Source organism: Elephantulus edwardii, unplaced genomic scaffold (genome assembly GCF_000299155.1).
Source record: "Elephantulus edwardii isolate Elephantulus edwardi_28Jun2011 unplaced genomic scaffold, EleEdw1.0 scaffold00039, whole genome shotgun sequence".
NCBI classification, from domain to species: Eukaryota; Metazoa; Chordata; class Mammalia; order Macroscelidea; family Macroscelididae; genus Elephantulus; species Elephantulus edwardii.
This window is the reverse complement of record NW_006399789.1, coordinates 10,547,772-10,570,147: the sequence shown is the minus strand read 5'-3', so window position 1 is coordinate 10,570,147 and position 22,376 is coordinate 10,547,772. Positions and strand designations below refer to the sequence as shown.

The following is a 22,376-nucleotide window of genomic DNA, read 5'->3' as shown; positions in this document are numbered from 1 at the left end:
TTTTACAGTGTAATTCTTAACCCTAATAAACTTTTCCTCTCATCCTCCATAAGGCAACTATTTTATACATTTCTTATTTTTTCCAAATTTTAACATCTCTCCCTATTTCTCTTTTATTTTCTTCTTATTTCACTAAGAAAATAGCAAGTTGGGAATAAAATTTCCTGTTTCGATCAGTGAGTGTGTTGCAATTGCCAAGCTATTCACATGTTTTGACTTCTTTATTTTTGAGATGGAGGAACACTTCTTGCTTCTAAAGCCAGTTGCTTTAGAATGAATAAATTCTCAATTACGGAGATCCTGGATGTGTCAGAGTATAGCTATGCTTCACTGGATTTTCAATGGGTGATATTTCAGGTGTAGAAGTAACCCACTCGATCCTTCTTCTGCATTGCCTGTGAATTCAAATCTCAAAACTCACAATGGATGGCAATGAAAGACAGTAATATTTTGCCCCACCCAAGAACTCTTCATTTCCCCCTTTACCTAAAGTTCATAAAGGGAGCTCTGAGGGTCTAGTGGTAAAAAGTTGTGCTGCCAACCTGAAGGCATGCAGTTCAAATCCATGAGCTGCTCCATGGGAAAGAGTTGGACAGTCTCATTCCACGCAATTTACTGCCTCTGAAAACTCTCTGGAGGGTTGGTCATCTATGAGTCAGTTCCAACTCGACAGCACATAAGAACCACACTCTCATTCCTATTCATGACCTTGCTCCTAAAAATGTCTTCTACATAATTTGTTTTGCCTTGTATACTACATCATTCATGCTCTTTGGAAAAGAAATGCAACATTTTTAATGTTAAATAAGTATAAAGTCATCCCTAGATCTTAAATTAGTGATAAACATATTCTTGCCAAACTTAGTTTCAATGAATTCAGTCTGTCAGGGGACCCACCAGTCGATCGCGCGCGCGCACACACACACACACACACACACACACACACACACGCCCCATTTCTTGAAACTTATTTATTTGGCTTGATTTTTGTGATTCTACTCCCATCCTTTCTCAGTCTATTTCCATGATTTTTGCTTTTCTTCTTAATCTCTAAACATTGAATGGTCCAACCTTTTTTCTGTTTCTTTTTGAAGAAACTAGTTGTTTAGGTAATCTCTACTTAACTCACTGCCATCAAGTGACTCATAGAGATGCTTCATTGGATCTCTGAGGCTGTAAATCATAAGGGGAGGAGACTGTCCATTTTCCTTGCTTGGACAACTGGAGTCAATCCACCACAGAGGACCAGTCTTTAGTGCAGCTGTACAATTCACTGAGGACTTCATGCCATCAGACTTGCCCTGATCTCAGAGTCACATGGATTGACACTAGCTCCAGTGTCATAGCCTGTGGAGTTGAGTTGCTAATCCAAAGACTGCACTTTTCTGGTAGCTTAAATTCACAGCTATTTTGAAGAAGAGGGACGAGTAGTCTTCTCCAGTGCAGTTTGTAACCTTGGAAACCTCCTGAGAGGCCAGCTATAAATAGCATGAACTGTGGTACTGGAGAATAGTACTGAATATCCCATAGACTTCCCAGAGAACAAACAGGTATGTTTCGAAGAAAGTAAAGCCAGAGTGCTCCTTAGAGTCGAAGATGACAAAGCTTCTTTTTTAAAATAAAATTTTATTTTAATTGTGATTTAAATGAACATTTGCAGAGTAGTTAGATTTTTGTTGGTTCATTGTTGTACATTTTACCCCCTTGCACTCCCCTCTCCCTCCCCCAATTTCCTTTTTTTTTAAAAAAAAAAATATTCATTCTTTGTAGCACAATTACCTCTCCCCCCACACCTCAGTCCTCTTAGCAATGATACAGCTCTTATTCTGGACTGTTGTTGTTCGTATAAAGCCTAATCATACATTCATTTTAGACATTTCTTTCTTTCATCTTTTCCAATGCAATGGTCATAATAATGAAGCTTCTCACACACTTTCAGCGTGTTGCTAGGAAGAGAGGTTGTTCCTTGGAAAGGGACATCCTCTTTCAGAAGGTAGAGGAAGGGTATAAAAGAGAAAGACCCTTAACCAGGTGCATTGACATAATGACCACAGCAGTGGGCTCAAGTGTGTCAGAGACGGAGAAGATAGCAAAGGGTAGGACGGGGTTCAGAGCTGTTGTTCATAGAGTATCTATAAATCACACTTGACTTGATGGCTCCTAACGACAACTACAGAGAGCAGACAGAGAGACAGACAGACATAAAGAATATTTAGGAATGTCTATCTGCACCCCTGACCTTTCCACCACCTAACTAATTTCTATGTGACTTCTGTCACCTCACAACCAACACGTCCCAAACCAAACTCTGAATTCCACCCTTCAGGACCTGCTCATCCCTCATTGCCCATGTCAGCTGATAACACCTTCATTCATCCAGATACTCAACCCCAAAGATTATCATATTTGACATTTTTTCCCCACTATGATGATCTCAGTGATCTTTCATTTTCTATTGTAATTTAGTGAAAGTTCATAGAAAAGATGGGTTTTCCTTTCCGTTTTAATACGCATTTTCTGCCCTTCACCTCCTTCACTTCACTTTGTAATGGATGTCTTATTCCAAATTGTTAGCTCTCAAACATGTCTAATCATCCATCCCTTTCAGATAGCCCTTCCCTTCCTATTCAAGTGTAATGTTCGCTATCAATCCATTCTTTTCCTGCTATCTGCCTCTCTGGGACTCCCTGTTTTTATGATAGTGGTCTTATGCAGTATTTGTACTTTTGTGACATCTTTGACTTTTGGTTTTTTTGCAAATTATTCTCCCCACTCAATTCATAAACAAATTCTGTTGACTGTACTTTCAAGTTGTCTTTTCATTTCAGTCACATATCATTACCATTCATCATCTCCCACTTAGACTCCTGCAAAATCTTCCCACCTCTTACTTTCCATAATAAGCTCATTAGACAAGCAATGAGATTTTTTTCAAATAATAAAATAAATTGTCATGTCTTCTTGCTCAAAACCCTCAAATAATTTCCCATCAGGCTCAGTTTAAATTCCAAACTCCTTGCCCAATATGACCCGGCCTTTATCAAATACTTCACTATTTAATGTCCCACTCTTTTTTAAAATTATTATTAAATTTTTTTTTAATGAGGAGGGGTTTTCATTCATTCATTGTTGCACTATTTCTCTACCCTCCTCCCCAGTTCGTTCCTCTTCCCCCCGCCTTGAAAGTCTGTTTTAATTGTCCAATTGCCACAGTGCTTGTCAAAGCCAGTTCGGATTAATCTCCTTTGACAGTGTGTCCTTTGCCATTCCCTATCACTCCTCCCAGAGAGAGACTTCACCCTGATTCATAAGGAAAAGGGGATGGCGTCTTCTCTTAGCTACTTCCTGCTGAAAAGGGACGCTGTGGGTTTCAGGGTGAAGATCTTCTCTCACTACTCTAAAGGGCCCCTTTGGCAGTAGGAAACACATAGACTATTATGGAGATTGATTTCGGAATTTAAATGCACTTTTATCAATTGTGCTTAGCCATACGTGTTCATATCCTTGAAGATGTATCATGAAAGTATTATCATGCAGCCTAGAAGACACAAATTTAACTAACAAGTTAAAAGTACATGAGTCAAAAATTAAAAAGCAATAATATTCTGAGTAGAGGTTCTAGTAGTGGCACAAATCAAGATATAGAGGGAATGTGGTTCTTACAGTAAAAGGCCTATAGACTAGCACTTTGCCTATTATAGTGTAGAGGTTAGGAACCACAAGATGTAGAGGCTCAGCTATGTCATTTATGGTTCTTAAGTCCTGGAGCAAATTCCATCTACCACTGGGTTGTTTTACAACTCAGAAGTTCGCATGCAAGGTAGAGGTGAAGTAAGGAACTGCTTATGAGGTTTTCCATCCATTTCAACAACTAAGAAATAGTGCAAAGAGTTGGGACTTCAGAAGGCTTTTAGGGCCAATTAGTAGGCTCTGTGTCCAGGAGAAAACGAATATACTTACCAGTAATGTTAATGCTCACCCACGGCTCTTCTGGGAGGATCTAAATCGTTGAAGCGTCCTCCTTTGTTTCCAGATGGGAGCTGGGGCCTGTCAGTCCTGCCTGCCACGAGGACCTGATGTGAGCCACCTTGGTCAAGTGTCCTTCAGAGCCACACTTAAAGCAAGTGAGTGGGAGCTTCCTCTCTACTCCCTTGCCTATCTGTGGCTCTCGTCTGTGACACTGTCTACTGAAGTGGCCCAGCTTTCCACAGTGGAAGCAATTCTGACCTCCTTTATTACCTTTGGGTGGCACTGTATATGAGTAAGACTTCCTTTTCCTGACACAGGCCCTAAACTGGCAGCAATAGCTGCCCCAGTAATTTTGTCCATTCTCTGGTCTTTTCTCTTCCCTCTAGATCCCAGTTGTTAAAAGAGGGAAAAATTTAAGCAAATGTATAACAAATAATTTTGAACATTATAATCTTTTAAGCTTAAGACTAGTAGTAGTAACAATATCATCATTTCAAATCCAGGTGTCCCACTCTTGCTCACTCAGAGTTAGCTATGTCAGACTTTTAATTGTTCTTATAGCAAACAAGTTCTACTTTATTTTATGTCTTTTGTTCTTTTACTATTGCTTCCCAAGGACTGGCATGCTTCTTTTAGATTTCTCATGGTCCAAACTCCTTGTTTTACCCAAAACTCTGATTAAATAGCTCCTTTTCAGGGGCCCCTTCCTTCACTGTTCTATCTAAAAAATAATAGACAGACTCTCTTCCTATCACTAAATTGGATTCATTTATTTCTTCATAGTATTTGTCACCATCATATATTATACTGTTTCATTATTTTTCTACTTCATTGGAATATAGCTCATATTAGTAAATGTTTTTTCCTATAGCTAAAAAGAAGTAGAGTACATGACTTCTAACAGATACTTGCTGAAGGAAATGAAAATAGATTTCAAGAATTTAATATAGAAAGAGATAAAAAATGAGAAATGTCTGTTCCTTGTGATAAGTGTTAGAATTGGAGGAAGACTCATCAATAACCTTTGTTATGCAGATAACACAATCTTGCTTGCTGAAAGTAAGGAGGACTTCAAGCACTAGCTGCAGAAAGTTAAACATTATCCTTAATATGAATTGTGTCAATGTCAAGAAAACAAAAATCCTAGGCCTGGATCAATAGGTGGAGAAAGATTTAAGATTTTCACAGACTTCATCTTACTTGGATTCACAATCAACTTGGTGCCAGCAGTCAGGAGATTAGGAGACACATTGTACTGGGAAAGTTTGGAGTCAAGGATCTCTCCAAATTATTGAAGAGCAATGCTATCACTTTGAAGACTAAAGTGGACCCTGATCCAGGTCATGATCTTTTCTGTCACTTGTTATGCATCTGAGAACTTAAGATTGACTGGACAGAAGGAGAACTAATGCCTTTGATCTGTGTGTTCAAGAAGAAATGAGTATCTTAAGGACAGCCAAAAGAATAAATAAACATGTCTTGGAGAATGTGCACCCAGAATGCTCTTTGGAGGCAAGAAAGATGACCTTTCATCTCATATACTTGAAGCACGCTGCTAGGAGAAGTTATTCCTTGGAAAGGAAGGGGCGTCATACTTGGGAAGATGGAGGGATAATAAAGGAAAAGAAGACTTTCAACCAGGTGGATTGACATAGTGATTGGAGCTGTAGGCTTGATGGTGTTGTCAATTGTGTGGATGGCACAGAACAGGACAGAAATCAGATCTGCTGGTCATAGGGCCGCTATGGGTCATACTTGACAGTACCTAATAACAACCACCACCATCAAATATGGAGGTTTCTCAGACCAGACCCATTACTTCTTCCAAATATGTCATGCCTACACACATTTTCATGTTTCTTGTTTCTGTGTTATGCATATTACAATATGTCACACCTTGCCTCTCAGCTTATCCGCAGACTTTTCTTTTTTAAAGCAGCTCTCAGGTGATGTCCTTGACAGAGTTTGTACTGGAAGCTGGACTTAGGTCAACTTTTTCTTTTGGCTTCTATTGTCCTTATAAATGGGAGCTAAGGACTTTCAGATATAGCACATACTATAGATTTTGGCTGTCTTGGGTTGTTACAAGAGTCTTAGTCTTATGTACTAACTAGTGAAACTTCAACTCAAAGTCTGAAATCATTCCTTATTTATTCTTTTGTATTCCTTATTGTGCTTAACCTTGTTCTGGATACATGACTTAATAAATATCTGATGATGGATTGGGTAATAAAAACTAGGTAAGAAAAGCAAAATACTGATCTAGTTTCATAAAGATTAAAGAAAAGTACAAACATAAACACACACTGAGACACCCCAATGGGATCTAATTTTATATCTGATAAAAAGACATAATGGTAAATACTGAAATTATTATCACTGTAATAGAGAAGTCAATAGAAGCTTAGTAAATTCTCACCAAGCTCATGTAACATGTGAGGGTGAAGAGCATTGGAAGACTGTTTTCTTATTTGTCCATGATGCAATCTCGGCTCCCTGGAAAGTCCCTGACTTGCCCTTGAACATGTTCTCATTGTCACTCCAGACAGAATGATATCAATGGCTATAGCAGTCTCCGTGCCCTGCTAGGAACTCCATTATTGTAAACAATCATGTGCCCTGTAGAATTAGAATCACTTTCTGTTTCAGAAGCTGGATGACTTTGAATGAAGTTCTTTCCACTATTTGAGGGTTGGGACACACAGGAATGAGGAAGGAGAATGAACAGCAATTATGGTTTTCATTAAAGGAATGAAGAAAGAGCTGGAACTGTATGACCCTCCCAGAGGGACTGTGTTTCTTCTGCAATGGTGGATAACAATTGACACGCAAGATTTTCCAAATGTGAAGACTTAGTTATTATAATTGCTCCTCCCCATACCCCCTTACTAAGCTTAGAGGTAGAGGGAAAATATGGATTGCATTTTTTATGAAGAAATATCTATTTCAAACAAACAAATGAAACAAAACTGCCTCCATGTTGCTAGTAATATACTGTGAGAAGAAAGGCAAGTGACATTATTCGTTATAAGAAGAAAAATGCACAATTTCCTATTCATATCTACATCCTCATGGCACAACTCCTTTCTACAGCACACAGTCTTTTGTCCCGTGTCAGGTGTAGGGAGGATCTTTTTATACATTGTTGGGTTCTGATCAAACAGAAATAAACCACAATCAGCAAAAGGATGATAAAATGACTATCATCAGTTGTGGTTTCTAAAACTCACTTTTAAAAAAAAACTCAAATAATTTTCTTTCCTTTTAAAGATCTTTAGAATGATAGCACCTGATCTGAAAGAAAATTGGTGTATTTTGAATTTTCTCCCATTAAGTCTCGAATTTACTACTGCCTTCAGCATCATATATTTATATGAGAAACTTCAAGACAAAAGGCAGAGTGTTCCTGCCAAAATTCCTCTCTACACAGAGCCAGTAACTGTACTGAAAGGTGAGCAATGGTCCCTACAGCTGTTGTTTAAGGCGGCCGTCCTTGCAACATGCCTAAATATCGAAATGAGCTTGGAGATGTGGGTTCTATAAAGAAAAGAGGTTGAGATGACCATAAATGTAGAATAATATAGTCTCCATGTCCTAGTGTCTGCTGCAGGGGAAACTACTTTTGGAATTGAAGTTCACGTTCCCTTGCAATTACTTGGCCAGTGCATCCAGGCATAAATTTCTCTTCATGCACCATGTGTGTCCCAAACTATTCCATTACTCAGTGTGATTAAGAAACAAGTGAAATTACAGGAAAACCCATGTTCTCAGAAACCTTAGCTAAATGTATACATTCTATGCAGCTTGATATTTTTCTAAAGTTTTCCACCAGGTGTTTGTGGATCATAAGTATGCATGGCGAGTTTACCAGTATTAACATGCATAAAACACAAAGGATTCTTTGTTTTGCCTTTGTGGATTCTGCACTTGATTAGCTGCCCACCACTTATCCGTGCCTAAGGCGCAGTGAATTATCAGCATCCATCCAAATGACTCAACTAACAACAGGCATCAAGCTGGGCACTGGGAGATGACTCAGAGGTGAAGCTCAAGATCAGTCAAGAAAGCTGCGATTCAAGCATGTGCTGGCTAAATCAGCGCAGGGAAATTCGGGTGCTGAGCTACCAAGGTTTATGGCAGGAATCTTTCAACTTGCTATGTGTTTAAAGCCTTTTTTAGTAAAATGTTAAGGGGAAACCCTCCTCATAAACCAACCCCACCCTACAGAAAAATATTTCAAGCGAAGGAAGACAACATCTGCTGCCTTTGCTGTTCCCTCTCACAGAAGTGGAGTGAGCAGGCCAGTTTCCACTCTGTTGGTGAAGGCTGGGTTTTGGTATCCCCTCATTTTGTGTGATTAGCAGCCTTTCTCTTTCATTTTATTTAGTTAATAGCTGCCAGATCCTGCTGTGTTGCACAGTTAAAACGCAAGTCTATCACCAGCTATTTATAAATCCTCTCCATTTAGTTGTGCCCCAGGTATGATTATGAATTTGATAGCAGGGCTACAATAAAATGCATATAAAGCTGCACATTCCTCCCTTGGTGAGCTATCTTCTTCTCAGCTCTATAGCAGAGTAGTTAACATGCTGTCTCTGGAGTCAGATTTCCTGGTTTATTAGAATTTCACCTCAGTAGGACTTCAGGAAAATTATTTAACCTCTTCTGGCCTTATCCTAAAGTGAGAAAACTCTAATTTGACTGTTTTTCAAAGCAAAAGAAAACACTCTCCAAAAAGTCTTGATTTTGATTTATAGTGAGTGACCCTATCTCGAATAATGAGGCCTTGGACAAAATATCTGTTACTCCTCTAAACCCTTCAAGTCATCAGAAATAAAGGCAAATTAGTGTCACTACAAGAGTTCAGAATGGAAGCTGCACTGCTGTGATTCCGTCCTGCGTGGCTGTTCTGTGCAACAGTGCTGATTTATTGCCGTCCTCTCTCACTTAAACGTGAGCCACCAACCAATGGAAGATTCGATGGATATGGACATGAGCCCCCTGCGGCCTCAAAATTACCTTTTCGGTTGTGAACTGAAAGTTGACAAAGATTATCACTTTAAGGTGGATAATGATGAGAATGAGCACCAGTTATCTTTAAGAACGGTCAGTTTAGGGGCTGGTGCAAAGGATGAATTGCACATTGTTGAAGCAGAAGCAATGAATTATGAGGGCAGCCCAATTAAAGTAACACTGGCAACTTTGAAAATGTCTGTACAGCCAACGGTTTCGCTTGGGGGCTTTGAAATAACACCACCTGTCGTCTTACGATTGAAGTGTGGCTCAGGGCCTGTGCATATAAGTGGACAACACTTAGTAGCTGTGGAGGAAGATGCAGAGTCTGATGATGAAGAGGAGGAGGATGTGAAACTCTTAAGTGTATCAGGAAAGAGATCTGCCCCTGCAGGTGGTAACAAAATTCCACAGAAAAAGGTGAAACTTGCCACTGATGAAGAGGATGACGATGATGATGATGACGATGATGAAGATGAAGATGATGATGATGACGAGTTTGATGATGATGAGGCTGAAGAAAAAGCACCAGTGAAGAAATCTATAAGGGATACTCCAGCCAAAAATGCACAAAAATCAAACCAGAATGGAAAAGACTCAAAACCGTCCAACTCCACGATCAAAAGGACAAGAATCTTTCAAAAAACAGGAAAAAACTCCCAAAACTCCAAAAGGACCTAGTTCTGTAGAAGACATTAAAGCAAAAATGCAAGCAAGTATAGAAAAAGGTGGTTCTCTTCCCAAAGTGGAAGCCAAATTCATCAATTATGTGAAGAATTGCTTCCGGATGACAGACCAGGAGGCTATTCAAGATCTCTGGCAGTGGAGGAAGTCTCTTTAAGAAAATAATTTGTTAAAACAGTTTGTTAAAATTTTCCGTCTTATTTCTGTAACAGTTGATATCGGACTGTCCTTTTTTATAATGCTGAATGAGAACTTTCCCTACCTTGTCTAATAAATGTTGTCCAGGTTTCTTTGCCAAGAAAAAAAAAAAAAGAATGGAAGCTGCATAGTGGAGTGAACTGGGCTGAGGGTGGGGATTGTATAACAATGAAAGGTTTTTGTTTTTTGGGTTTTTTTTTTACTTTTCAAAGAGAAAAGTAAACTGGGGGGAGGGGGAGCAGGGAGGAAAGTGTGCAACAATGAATGAATCGAAATCCAAAGTCTCTGTAAACGTTCATGAAAATTAAAAAAGAAAGAAAGAAAGGCAAGTCTGAGGTGATCAGTTAGAAGAGTGGGATCATATTCGTCAGGTTCACAGAGAATAAAGGGAACATGGGACAGAGGTCCAAGGAAGAAGTAGGAGAACAGAACCTTCTCTCTCACTTCATTTCAGCGTTCTCTCTCTCTCTCTCTGTTATCCAAATCTATTTCCTTGTTGTAGCAAGTGGACATCCTCCTACCAGTGACCCTCAGGTGGCTTTCAGAGGTCCCATCCTATCCTGCCTTTATGAAGCAGCCATATTTGTTTAGGGTACACCCTCAGTGTACTGCTCATGTCTCTGTTTCACAGGTAACGACTTCCTTTATAAGCATTTTCTTTTCTCAAAGTGGTCCCCTCACCCTTTACTTCTCTTAGTCTTTCCATAACTGGGGCCTGAACTTCGTATACAGTATTCATCATCTATAAAATCTCTTTGGTTGTAAATTGAAAAATTTAGTGCAATCTCTTCTTACTTGATAAATGATCAGTTTACAAATATTTGGATGAGTGGCATTAGACTCAAGTTACCAAAAATCATACTTTTTCTTCAAACTATCACAATTTGAAGTCAATTACAAGTTAAACTGATGGGCACCATTTTAAAAATACAACTGATATAATGGCTACATGGTTCTTTTGTGATCCATATGCGGGTTAGTGAAAAAATTAAAAATAAAACCTCAAGTGATAAGTGATATTGTTAAAATTGCTGATAGTAGGTAAAGCCAAAGAGACAAGTAAGTCTTGACTGAGAAAAGTGGACAGTTGGACCATAGAGGAAGAGTAGTGACAGAAGGGCCTCGTAGGTACTCTCAGCTGAAAACAATGGGTTCTCTTTCTTTAAAAGATCTCAGCTGTGCTGCATGTCTCAGAAATACATTCAACCACTATCAACTATACATTCAAATACTATCAAATTACCAGTAAAGAAGAAAGGAGTGCTGGTGGCTTAGTGGTAAGAAGCTGTGCTGCAATCCCAAAGGCATGAAGGCACAGGGCATGTGGCCCAGGCCATCAGCTGCTCTGTGGGAGAACAATGGGCAATCTCCTCCCGCATAGAGGGTCAGTGAGAAAGAGGCCGGCCTTCAGTAAGATGGCCTGACCCAGAGGCTCCAACAATGAGCTCAATGAGCTCAGAAAAAGCACCAGCTGTGAGGAAGGTGCAGGGCCAGACTGTGCTAATTCTGTTGTACCTAGTGTAGCTGTGCATTGAAACTAAGCTAACAACTAGGATAAAAACTCAAAACCTCAGTCATTGTTGTCAACTCAGAACTGACTCTTAGCTGATCAGAAGCTCTAAATCATGAGAGGAGACTGCCCATCTTTCTCCCGCAGAGCGGCTGGTGGATTCGAACCACCACACTGGCATAACCTTTGGGTTATCAGCACAATCCTCTATGGATTATGCCACCAGAGGTCCCAATAAGGATAAGACCCAAATGATAAAAAGAAATCTCATGCATTTTCAGATGGATATTTTCAAAGATAAAACTGTAGTCATTTTCACAAATGATGTCCCCATATAAACCAGAAACTACCTCTTTGTGTCTAAAATGTGGGTCCAAATGCCACAGGTAACACATAAGAGCCCTGGTCATAGAGCAGCTGCCGAATCAGGCACTGTTCTCCACCCAAGAGAGCTGCACAGAGAAATCGGAATTCCTAAACAAAATCATAATGAGCCATTGTATATACAGTGTTAAAGTTACTTAATAGCTATTTTATCATTTCTGAAAATCAAACTTTATAGCTATGGTAATTAGTAACATTAATTTTATAACTTCCCTGGAACTACAAAACAACCACTCCTCAGCCAAAACTTGTAGGTGAGATTCAACCCTTTCCCTCAAGCAGATAAACCCCAAATTTGCTACCCTAATCCCAACACAATAGTGGAAGATGCCAACTCAATCCAAGGCTGCAGCCATTCACTGATGTTCACTGCAGCTATGTGGGCCACCTACTCAGAGCAACGGTAGGCCCATTGGAATGAAAATGCTGTCCGGCTCTGCTCTATTCCCATGCAATCGTTGTGATCTCTAGGGCTATCATTGGCTGGTTTTCAAGAAGTAGGTTGCAGGCCTAGCTTCCTAGTCCTTCTTTGACTGTAAGCCCCCTCAGAAACAAATGCAGAATCCTAACAAAGTGTGACCGACCTTTCCTGACAGCTGTCGTAGCCGTGTGTTGGTCAAGAACTGAATGTGGGTCCCTGGTGTGGAATCTGAGAGTTCCACCACTGATCCATCACCAACCTCAAGCATTTCACCAGCATCCAAACTCTAGATGATTAATTGAATTCTGCCAACACTGGAAGGTGAATATTGGCCTAGAAAATAGTTTTTTTTGCTATTTACTATATTTTCTATAAAATGAACAAATTCAATGCGTTGACTCTCTCCACTCCTCCTGACAGTTGCAGTTTGGGTTGTTGTTGTTATTGTTTTTTTTTTCTTTTTCTTTTTTTTCCTATAATTATATTTTATTAATTTTCATAAACATTTACAGAGATTTTGGGCTTCCACTCATTCATTGCTGCACCACTCTCTCCACCCTCCTCCCAGTTTGTTCTTGTCCAAATGCCATAGTGCTTTTCAAAGCCAGTTCTGATTAATCTTCTTTGTCAGTGTGTCCTTTGCCATTCCCTATCACTCCTCCCTGAGAGAGACTTCACCCTGAGTCATAAGGAAAAGGGGATGGTGTATTCTCTTAGCTACTTCCTGCTGAAAAGGGACGCTGTGGGTTTCAGGGTGAAGATCTTCTCTCACTACTCTAAAGGGCCCCTTTGGCAGTAGGAAACACATAGACTATTATGGAGATTGATTTTGGAATTCAGATGCACTCTTATTGATTGTGCTTGGCTGTACATGTACATATCCTTCAAGATATATCATGGGGGTGTTGCAACCTAGAAGACACGAATTTGACTAACAAGTTATAGGTACATGAGTCCAAAAATTATGGAAAAGTAAAAGAAAAGATTCTTTCATTGTTTTACAAACACTCCCCTAGGTCCCCTCCACCATGCAGCCCTCGCTCTAGTCTCCTGTGATGACAGAGATACCCAGTTACATCTCTCTTTTAGATGGTTCTCTCCCTCCTCTGTTTCAGTGCAGTATACATTATTGAACCCATCTTACTCAGTCTCTCCCCAACCCCAAGGACAGTCCCATTCTACAACAGTGGCATCATGTAATATTTGTCCTTTTGTGACTGGGTGTTGTTGTTATTGTTATGTGCCGTCGAGTCGCTTGCGACTCATAGCGACCCTATATACAACAGCTCTAAACTCTTCTCTGTCCTGTGCCAATCTCATTGTCTCTGACACACTCATACAGATTGCCCCAGTCACTGAATCGATCCACCTCCCAGAGGGCCTTCCCCTCCTGCACCTGCCCTCCACCCTCCCAAGCATGATATCCTTCTCCAAGGACCAGTCTCTCCTTACAACATGCCCAAATTATGTCAAACGAAGCCTCAGAATCCTTGCCTCCAAGGAGCAGCCCGGTTTAACCCTCTCCAGGATGAATCTTTTTGTTTTCTTGGCATTCCATGGTACCCTCAACACTCTTCTCCAATACCAAAGCTCAAAAGCATCAATTCTCCTTCTATCGTCCCTGGTAATTGTCCAGCTCTCTGACGCATAACAAGTGATTGCAAAAACGATGGCCTGTACCAGATGCACCTTAGTCTCCAGAGAGACACCATTGCTCTTCAGTACTTTAGAGAGGTCCCTAACAGCATACTTTGCATCGCAATACATCTTTTAATTTCCTGGCTGCTGGTGCCAAGAGTGTTGATTGTGGAGCCAAGCAAACTAAAGCTGTGTACAGTCTCAATCTCTTCACCATCCATCCTGATGCTGCCAATTGGTCCAGTGGTGAGAATCTTTGTCTTCTTGACATTGAACCTCAATCCATATTGGAGGCTGCAGTCCTTGACCTTCAGCAGCAAGGGCTTCAGGTCCTCCTCAGTTTCAGCAAGCAGCGTTGTGTCATCTGCACAACAGAGATTGTTGATAGATTTTCCACCAATCCTGATGCCTGCCGCATTTCTCCTCATAGAGCCACATTATAGATTTTCTTACCTTTTACATAAGATCCACAAATAAAATGCTTAACCTTCCTCATTAAAAATGAAAAAAGTAAATGGAAGACTTGGACATCAAGAAATTTCTTTAAAGTGTCTCAGATAGAGGTCAGTTGAGTTCATGATGAGATTAAACTCAAGCTCATTGCCATCAAAGCAAAACTGGCACATAGCTGAGCCTCCACTGGATTTCTGGGGCTGCAAACCACACAGCTAAAGATCAACCATACTTCTCCTGAAGACCAACTGGTGGATTCGAACCACAAGAAAGCACATTCTTTAGGTTAATAGCACAGCTCCCTTCAGACTGGGCCACCAGATCTCCCATTTGATGGGATTAGCTCAGTTAATTATACTTTTCTCTGCTTTCCATGTATAACCTCCCTTATATTTGCATTTCAGGCAACAGCTTGGTGGTTTTCCACTCTGGCTACATATTAAAGCCATCTGTGAAGCTCTGGAAAATTCTGCTACCCAGCCACCCTCCCCCAAAGCATTTTAATTTAATTGTTCTGGGGTCTGCAAATCAAATTTTCCAAGTTCCCAGATGATTTCAAGCATAGCCAATGTCGAGAACCAATGCTAAAGTCGATTCTATTAAAAGCACACAATAACAATAACCAACATAAAGAAATGGTTTACATTGACAATATTCTAACAGTGGCATCATTTATCCAGGTACAGACCTCGGCTTGTGATTCTTCTGGGGATTTGACTGCATTTGACAATAAAAAGTGCTTTGATTGAGAACCATAAAAAGGAAGTCAGATTTGTTTTCACACAACTGGGATGTAGTAATAGCCATCACTAAATTCCTAGTGTTCTATCCAGCTCAGAAGCAGAATTCAGCAGGAAATTCATTTAGCAAAATTGCTGGAGAAAGGTGGTTTTCTCAATTTGTCCCTAAGTCTTCTAACATCAAAGTGCTATAGAATGTCATCCCTATCAAATCCCACGAGTGTAACACAATTACCTGTGATGTTTTTGCAGCCATATTACACTTAATTGGTTTTTTTTGTGGGGGGGGAGTTCGATCAGAAGCAAAGCTTTGTCTGCAGAACCAGATGAAACTTCGAAACTCTGTCTTGCCACGTTGATCTCTAATCAGGGAGGTTAATAATTTTCATGAGAGTGACAGCAGACAAGACTAATGCTGGTGAGGCTTTTTTAATGCTTTTCATCTGAGGGAAAGGCAGCAGGGCTGGTTTGTTGGAAAGATGCCAAATCTGTTGAAAGATGCATAGTCTGCTTTCTGGCTAGAAAGAGGTTCCTCCCCAAGCCCAGTGGCCTCTACCTCTCCTCTCAATTTGATGTATTGACTTCTGTGATTTGGACTGCCGGTGGCTGAGGCTGGCAAAAGATAAGGATAAAGAGTTTATGAAAGTTAACTTGCTAGAAGACTTTCCCTGGGTAGTGAAGAGTGAGGAAGGGGGGGGGGAGACAGACAGATAGAAGGAATCCAGTCTTCCAGAGGTCATCTGCTTGATAGCACGCTTCGCTAGTGTATGCACCTCTGGCTTGTTTACCAGTTGATGGTTGCATTTGCTTAATAACTGCACTTTTACTCCGAAACTTGTTGGGCTGAAAGGAGGGTGGGGCTTTATAATAATCATTGATGATATCAATTGAAAGCCAGAGTCACAGAGGGAAGTAATTGGATTTAGTGAAAATAGAATTTTAGAATGGAAGTGTGTGGGATTGGATTAATTTCATTTAATTCAATATATGTTTTAGATTATCCTGTTTAAATTAACTGTGTTTCCATTTATGTTTTTAATCCCTGGCCTGAACTCAAACCAAGTTCCTCTTGTATGCAGTAGTAAAGAAGTTTTTCTTTACTTCTCCTTCAGGAGCCTGCCATACTGTCCCTCATCACCAAGGTCAGCAGGCCCACATCTTTCCAAGTCTCCTTAATTGGTCCTTGAGTCATAGGATGAGAGAAGCTGAAGGGACTTGAAAAGGTCTAGTAGGACCGTGATGCTCTCTCTAAACAAGGGATCATCATATCAATGCTATCTAACTTAGGGTGATTTCTTAAATGTCAGAGTAGAATAGGATTTTCAATGACTGAGATTTTGAAAATAGGTTGCCAGGCCTTTTCTTGGAGGCACCTTTGAAATGGGACAAAACTCCAGTCTTCTGTTTTGCAGCTGAGTGCATTGACTTATTGCACCTCTGAGGGACTTATTCTGTCAGTCAGTAACAGGGGAGGGAGAGGGAAAGAGAGAAAGAGAGAGAGAGAGAGAGATTGATTGAGATTGATTCTGCTTTCTGAGCCTCTGGGTGTTCCGTAGCCATGGGAGTCTGCTTTACTTTTGCTGCAGGAAGTATCAACTCCAGGGCCTCCAACACTCCAGAGGACAAAAGCCATGGTGACCATGGGGACTTTGTGAACACAACGGGCAAGAAATAAGTACTCATTTGCAACATGAAAATCAGTCTTGTGTAGCTATACAAATAACTTTATTCATATTTTAAGAAACAAATGTATGGAGCCAACTAGTGAAAGCTCATAATGATGGCTCGCTGAATTCCTACATGTCTTGATGTTTCTGTTGAAAGTGGGAAGTGGGGCAGAACAGGTGTGTTAGGCAGGCACTGCCAAAGGAGAAGGAGGGTAACAGGCCCAGCTGCGGCTCCAGGGGAGGACCCAGGAAAGGAGTGAAAGAGGAAGCAGGCCGCCCACAACTTCTCACTCCTTTGCTCTCAGTAAAGTAGATATTAGAAAAGTTTCATAAAACCAAAGCCCATTACTATTGAGTGGATTCCGATTTGTAGTGACCGTATAGAATAGAATAAAACAACCACATAGGGTTTCCAAACAGTTACAGAAGCAGATTTCCACATCTTTCTTTCATGGAGAAACTGGTGGGTTCCAACTGCCAACCTTTTGGAGGTGGTAGTGGTGGTTGTTATTTTTAGGTGCCACTGAGTTGAGTATGACTCATAACAACTCTATGAATAACAGATCTGAGCTCTGTCCTATTCAGAGTCATCCTCATCATTTCTGACATACTTAAACTCATTGCTGCAGTCAATGTGTCAATTTAACAGGTTGAGGGTTTTCCTCTTTCTTGCCAGCTCTCCATCTTTTCAAGCATAATGTCCTTCTCTGAGGAATAGTTTCTTCTAGCAACATGCCTAAAGTATGTGAGACAAAGCTCAAAGCTTTGTCATCCTTGCCTCTAAGGAACACTCTGGCTGTACTTTCTCCAAGATATACTTATTTGTACTTTGGGCACTCCATGGGATATTCAGTACTCCTCTCCAAAACCACAGCCCCATGACATCAATTCTTCTGTCATCAATCTTAATTCATTGTCCTGCTTTCAGGATCATAGCAAATGATTGCAAAAATCATGATCCAAATCAGGTGCACCTTTGTCTTCATATTGACATCATCAGTCCAGTAGTGAGAATTTTTATTTTCTTGGTGTTGGGATGCAATTAATATTGAAGGCTGCAGTCTTTGAACTCCTGCAGCAAGAGCTTCAAGTCCTCTTCACTTTCAGCAAGCAAGATTGTGTCACCTGCATAACACACGTTGTTGATAAGTCTTCCTCTGATCTTGATGCCACATGCTTCTTCATAGAGTCTAGCCTCTCAAATAATTTGCTCAGCATACACATTGAATAGGTATGGAGAGAAGACACAACTCTAATGCACCCCTTTCTTAAATTTAAACCATGTAGTGTCCACTTACTCTGTTCTCATCACCACCTTGGATAGCAGTGATCTAAGCACTGCACCTGGTCAAGGAACTGCAACTTTCATAATGAAATCGTGCAGATGTATATTCAGGGCAAGAGAGAATCAACTGATTTACTTCTCAGCATTGTCTCCCAGGGGAAATCAGAAATGATGTCCATTTATTCATGTCATCTCTTATTCTTTTGAGATTTCCGGGTGGGGTGGGAGGGGGAAATCTGTGCTACTGTAGTTAATGACAAATAGATATATTACTAGTATTTGGTGGAGCTCCCTGATTAAAACAAACTTAGAAGCAGCAGTGGTTGACTCTGGAAACCCTATGAACCTGGAAAAAGGGTGGAAGTTATACAGGAGGTGTCCAGGACTTTTGTTCATAGGGTCGCTATAAGTCGTCTGTGACTCAACTACACTGAACAATAACAACAGCTATATTACTACCTTCTTGTAAGGACAGTATTGTTCAAAGACATAGATTTTTGTATCATTTTAAATGTATGTATATGGTTATATATTCATAGGAAAGAAGCAGTCAATGAAGTGGATTGGCACAATAGCAACAATGGACTGAAGTATATGAATCATGAAGACGGTGCAGAACCAGGTAATCATTTTCATTCTGTTTTGCAGCAGGTTGCCACGACTCAAAGGTAACTAACCCGTAATCAAAACTTTAAAAAAAAAAAAACAACTAACCTCTATCCGTATTCTCTCTCTCTCTCTCTCACACACACACACACACACATTGATCACCATTTATACTCTGTGGTCTTACAGTTTGCCTTCTGTATTTTTTGTGTTTTTTTCCCATTCAATCAAGGTTATTTTATTACTCTCAATAGTACAGGCAAGACAGCATTATATAATAATCAATTAAATTGTAAGCATTTATTGGATCACCACTTAATGAAAGCATAAGCTCAAATCCAACTCATTTCCATAGAGTGAAATCCTACTCTTAGCAACCCTGTAGGGAGCTCTAGTGGCCTATTGGTGAGGAGTTATGCTGCAAGTTCAAAGGCATGCTGTTTTTATCCACCAGCAGTTCCACTGGAGAAAGATTGACGACCTCCTGTGTAATTTACTGTGTCTGAAAACTCATTAGAAGGCCAATTATGAGTTGGTTACAACTTGATGGTATATAATGGCAAAAACAACAGCAGCAGCAACTAAAAGGACTCTTCAATAAGATTCCCAAGGTCGTAGTCTTTATGAAAGCAGTCTGCTATGACTCTCTCCGGTGGTACAGCTGTTAGGTACGAAGGTCTAACCTTTTGGTAGGCAGCTGATCACTTTAATCGCTGGCCCACTCGGGCACTTCCAGTACTAGGGGCCGTGCAGAAATATGTAAGTCACAGTCACTCTCAAGAGGCTTTTAGACCAGTAAAGGTGATTAAGCCCAGATATAAATAATTAAAAAAATAGAAAGTGCTAGGTGTAAAACACAAAGAAAGTCTGTGAGAGAGTGAGATCATTTCTGCTCTGGAGGCTCTGCGTATGTTCTGCGAAGAAGATGCATTTGGCACTGAGTTTTGAAAGTGGGGTGAATTGGGGCTTTTAGGGTGGGTGGCTTGAAAGGGGTGACTTGGGGTGGGAAAGATGTGCCTGAGAATGGAAGGGCTCAGCATTACTGGGGTATGGTCCCGTCCTTTGATGTGAAGCTGAGTTTGAATCACTGCCCCAGTGTTCCTCAGAGACATGAAGTTGAGCCTTCAAGCTCTGTCCATTGAGAGGTGGCCCTCACATGCCATCTGACTCCACTGGGGGAAAATGTTCTTGCCTCACTACCCGCTACTCAGTTGTCAACTGCTGGCCAAGACTTGTGAGGAGGAGAAGGAGGTAGGTGTGGGATTCAAAGCCAGGGTGCTTGGTTCTTTCCACTCAACCACAGCTGCCTCCCATGGCTTACTTGCCTAATGATGTGTTTTGTCAAATTTTCCTAATGATGTGCTTGTAAATGTGTAGGCCTCTAAGTACTATGGAGAAAGAAATGCATCTTAGTTTTTAAATTTACCCGTTGTCTCAAATTTGACTGTGACTCATGATGATCTCATGTGTGTGAGAGAATTATGCTCTGTTGACTTTTCAAGTCTATGTCCTTTCGTAAGCAGATATACACGCCTTTCTTGGAGCCATAATGGATTAAAAAATGTAAACTTTTACCTAGCTTTTATTATTGTTGTGTACCTTGAGTGGGAACCGACTTATAGCTCAAACTCCAGTGGGTTTTCAGAGGCAGTAAGTCACACAGAAGGGGATTGCTCATCCTTCTTACTCAGGGCAGCTGGTGGATCCGAATTGAGAGCCTATTGATTGGAAGTACAGCTGTTTACCACTAAGCCAAGACTGTGTTATTCAGGCCACATAATGAACACATTCTTTGTCTTAGACGGGGATAAAAACAGTCATAGAGGAAGGAATAATACTTACAAGATACTTATGTATGAATAAATATATTGAAGGCTTCTAATAGAATGAAAGCTATCTACTCTATCTTATAGTCTCCATCAGGTCAGTTCTGACTCATCGGGTCCCTGTATACAACAGAGCAATACTCTCCCTATGCCAGCACCATCCTCACAGTTGTAATGTTTTGGTTCATTGAATCGGCCACTGTGTCAATCCATCTTGATAGCTCCCTTCTCCCCACTCAGCCTCCATTTTATCAAGCCTGATATCTTCCTGAAAGCACATAAGATACAGTTCGGTCATCTCACTTCTTCTTTTTTTTTTTAAATTAACTTTAATCAAAGTTTACAAAAACTTAGGGTTTCCAGATATTCATTGTTGCACTTTTCTCCCTGCTCCCACCCCCCCAATTCACTCTTTACTTTGAAAAGAAAAAAAAAAAAACAACACCAAACTCTTTCATTGTTATACAATCTCTCCCCGCAAGTCCACTCCACTATGCAGCCTTCACTCTGGACTTCTGTAATGACAAGAACACTCATTCATATGTCACTTTTAAACTCTTCTATCCCTCATCTGTTTCAATGAAATATGCATCATTACTCCCCTCCTTTTCTGTCTTCCCTCAACCCTGATGTCAGTCCCATTTTATAACAGTGACCCTATGCAATATATGTCCTTTTGTGACTCAGATATTTCACTCAACATAGTGTCCTTCAGAGTCACCATTTTGAATAATATTGCATGAGTTCCTTGTTTTTCAATGCTGTATAGTGTTTCATTGTGTGAATATACCAGAGCTTCTCTATCCATTAGTTTTTTGATGGGCACTTGGGTTGTTTCCAGCTCTTTGCTATTGTGAACAAAACCGCAATAAACATGGGTGTGCATATATCTGCTTGGGTGAGAGTTATGGCTTCTTTAGGGTAAATTCCCAGTAGTGGAATTACTAGGTCAAATGATATTTCTATTTGCAATTTTTGAGTAGGTGCCATGCAGCCTTCCATAGTGGTTGTCCCAGGTCATCTCACTTCTAAAGAGCATTCTAGCTCCACTTTTCCCAAGCAGTTCATGCTATATTAAGTATTCTCCACCAAAAGCTTAATTCAAAGGCATCAATTCCTCTTTACTCTTCCTTATTCCTAGTACAGATTTTGCATAAATGTGAGATTATTGAAGTAACCTGGTTAAGACACCCTTTAGTTTGCAAAGTGTGGAGGGTTAATTTCAGTCCATTAGTGATTTTTTCTTAAATTTTATTTTTTAATACTTTAAAGAAGTCTTTCATAGTATAATTATTTGTCCAGTGCAATACATCATTTGATTTCTTGGAGGAGTGGCATCCACTTTCTAAACAACATGCTTCCAGAAACTTTATGACTTTGATAAATGTCAATAGTCACAGAAGGCCTTTAGGCCTTTTGTTCATAGGGTCACTATGAGTTGTGCTTGACTCAAAGGAAATCAACAACAACAACAAATATAATAATTGCTAGGGGTGTTGCTTTTGGACCAAGATAAAGGATATCCTTGACAATTTAAATCTTTTCTCCATTTATCATATGACACTTATTGGTCCATTGGTGAAGACTACTTTTTCCCTTTTGTTGAGGCATAATCTATACCAAAGGCATTATCTTTAAATCTAATCAGTAAATGATCCAAGTTCCTTTCACTGTTAACAAGACAGTTGTGTATTGGTATTCCATCTTATATTATTGTATCACCTGTAGAATCAAGCTTTCTTGGATTATTAGAAAACAAATTGATAAGCATGGTAAAAGAGTTGTTACTAAACAACTATGAGATATCATCTCACCCCAGTCAAAATAGCAAAATTTAACAGAACAGCAAGTAACAAATGCTGGCGAGATTGTGGAGAAACTGGAACCCTTATTCATTGTTGGTGGGAGTGTAAAATGGTGCAACCCCTGAGGAAAGCGGTATGGCGCTTTCTCAAAAAGTTGCAAATAGAGATACCATTTGA

General features: G+C 40.2%; 1 pseudogene across 1 annotated transcript; it reads left to right on the top strand.

The window, feature by feature from the left end:
• Window positions 1-8,855: 8,855 nt before the first annotated feature.
• LOC102875217 lies at window positions 8,856-9,823 on the top strand (annotated as a pseudogene). The gene has a single exon (XR_438865.1). The product of XR_438865.1 is annotated as a nucleophosmin (nucleolar phosphoprotein B23, numatrin) pseudogene (transcript).
• The last annotated feature ends 12,553 nt before the right edge of the window (window positions 9,824-22,376 follow it).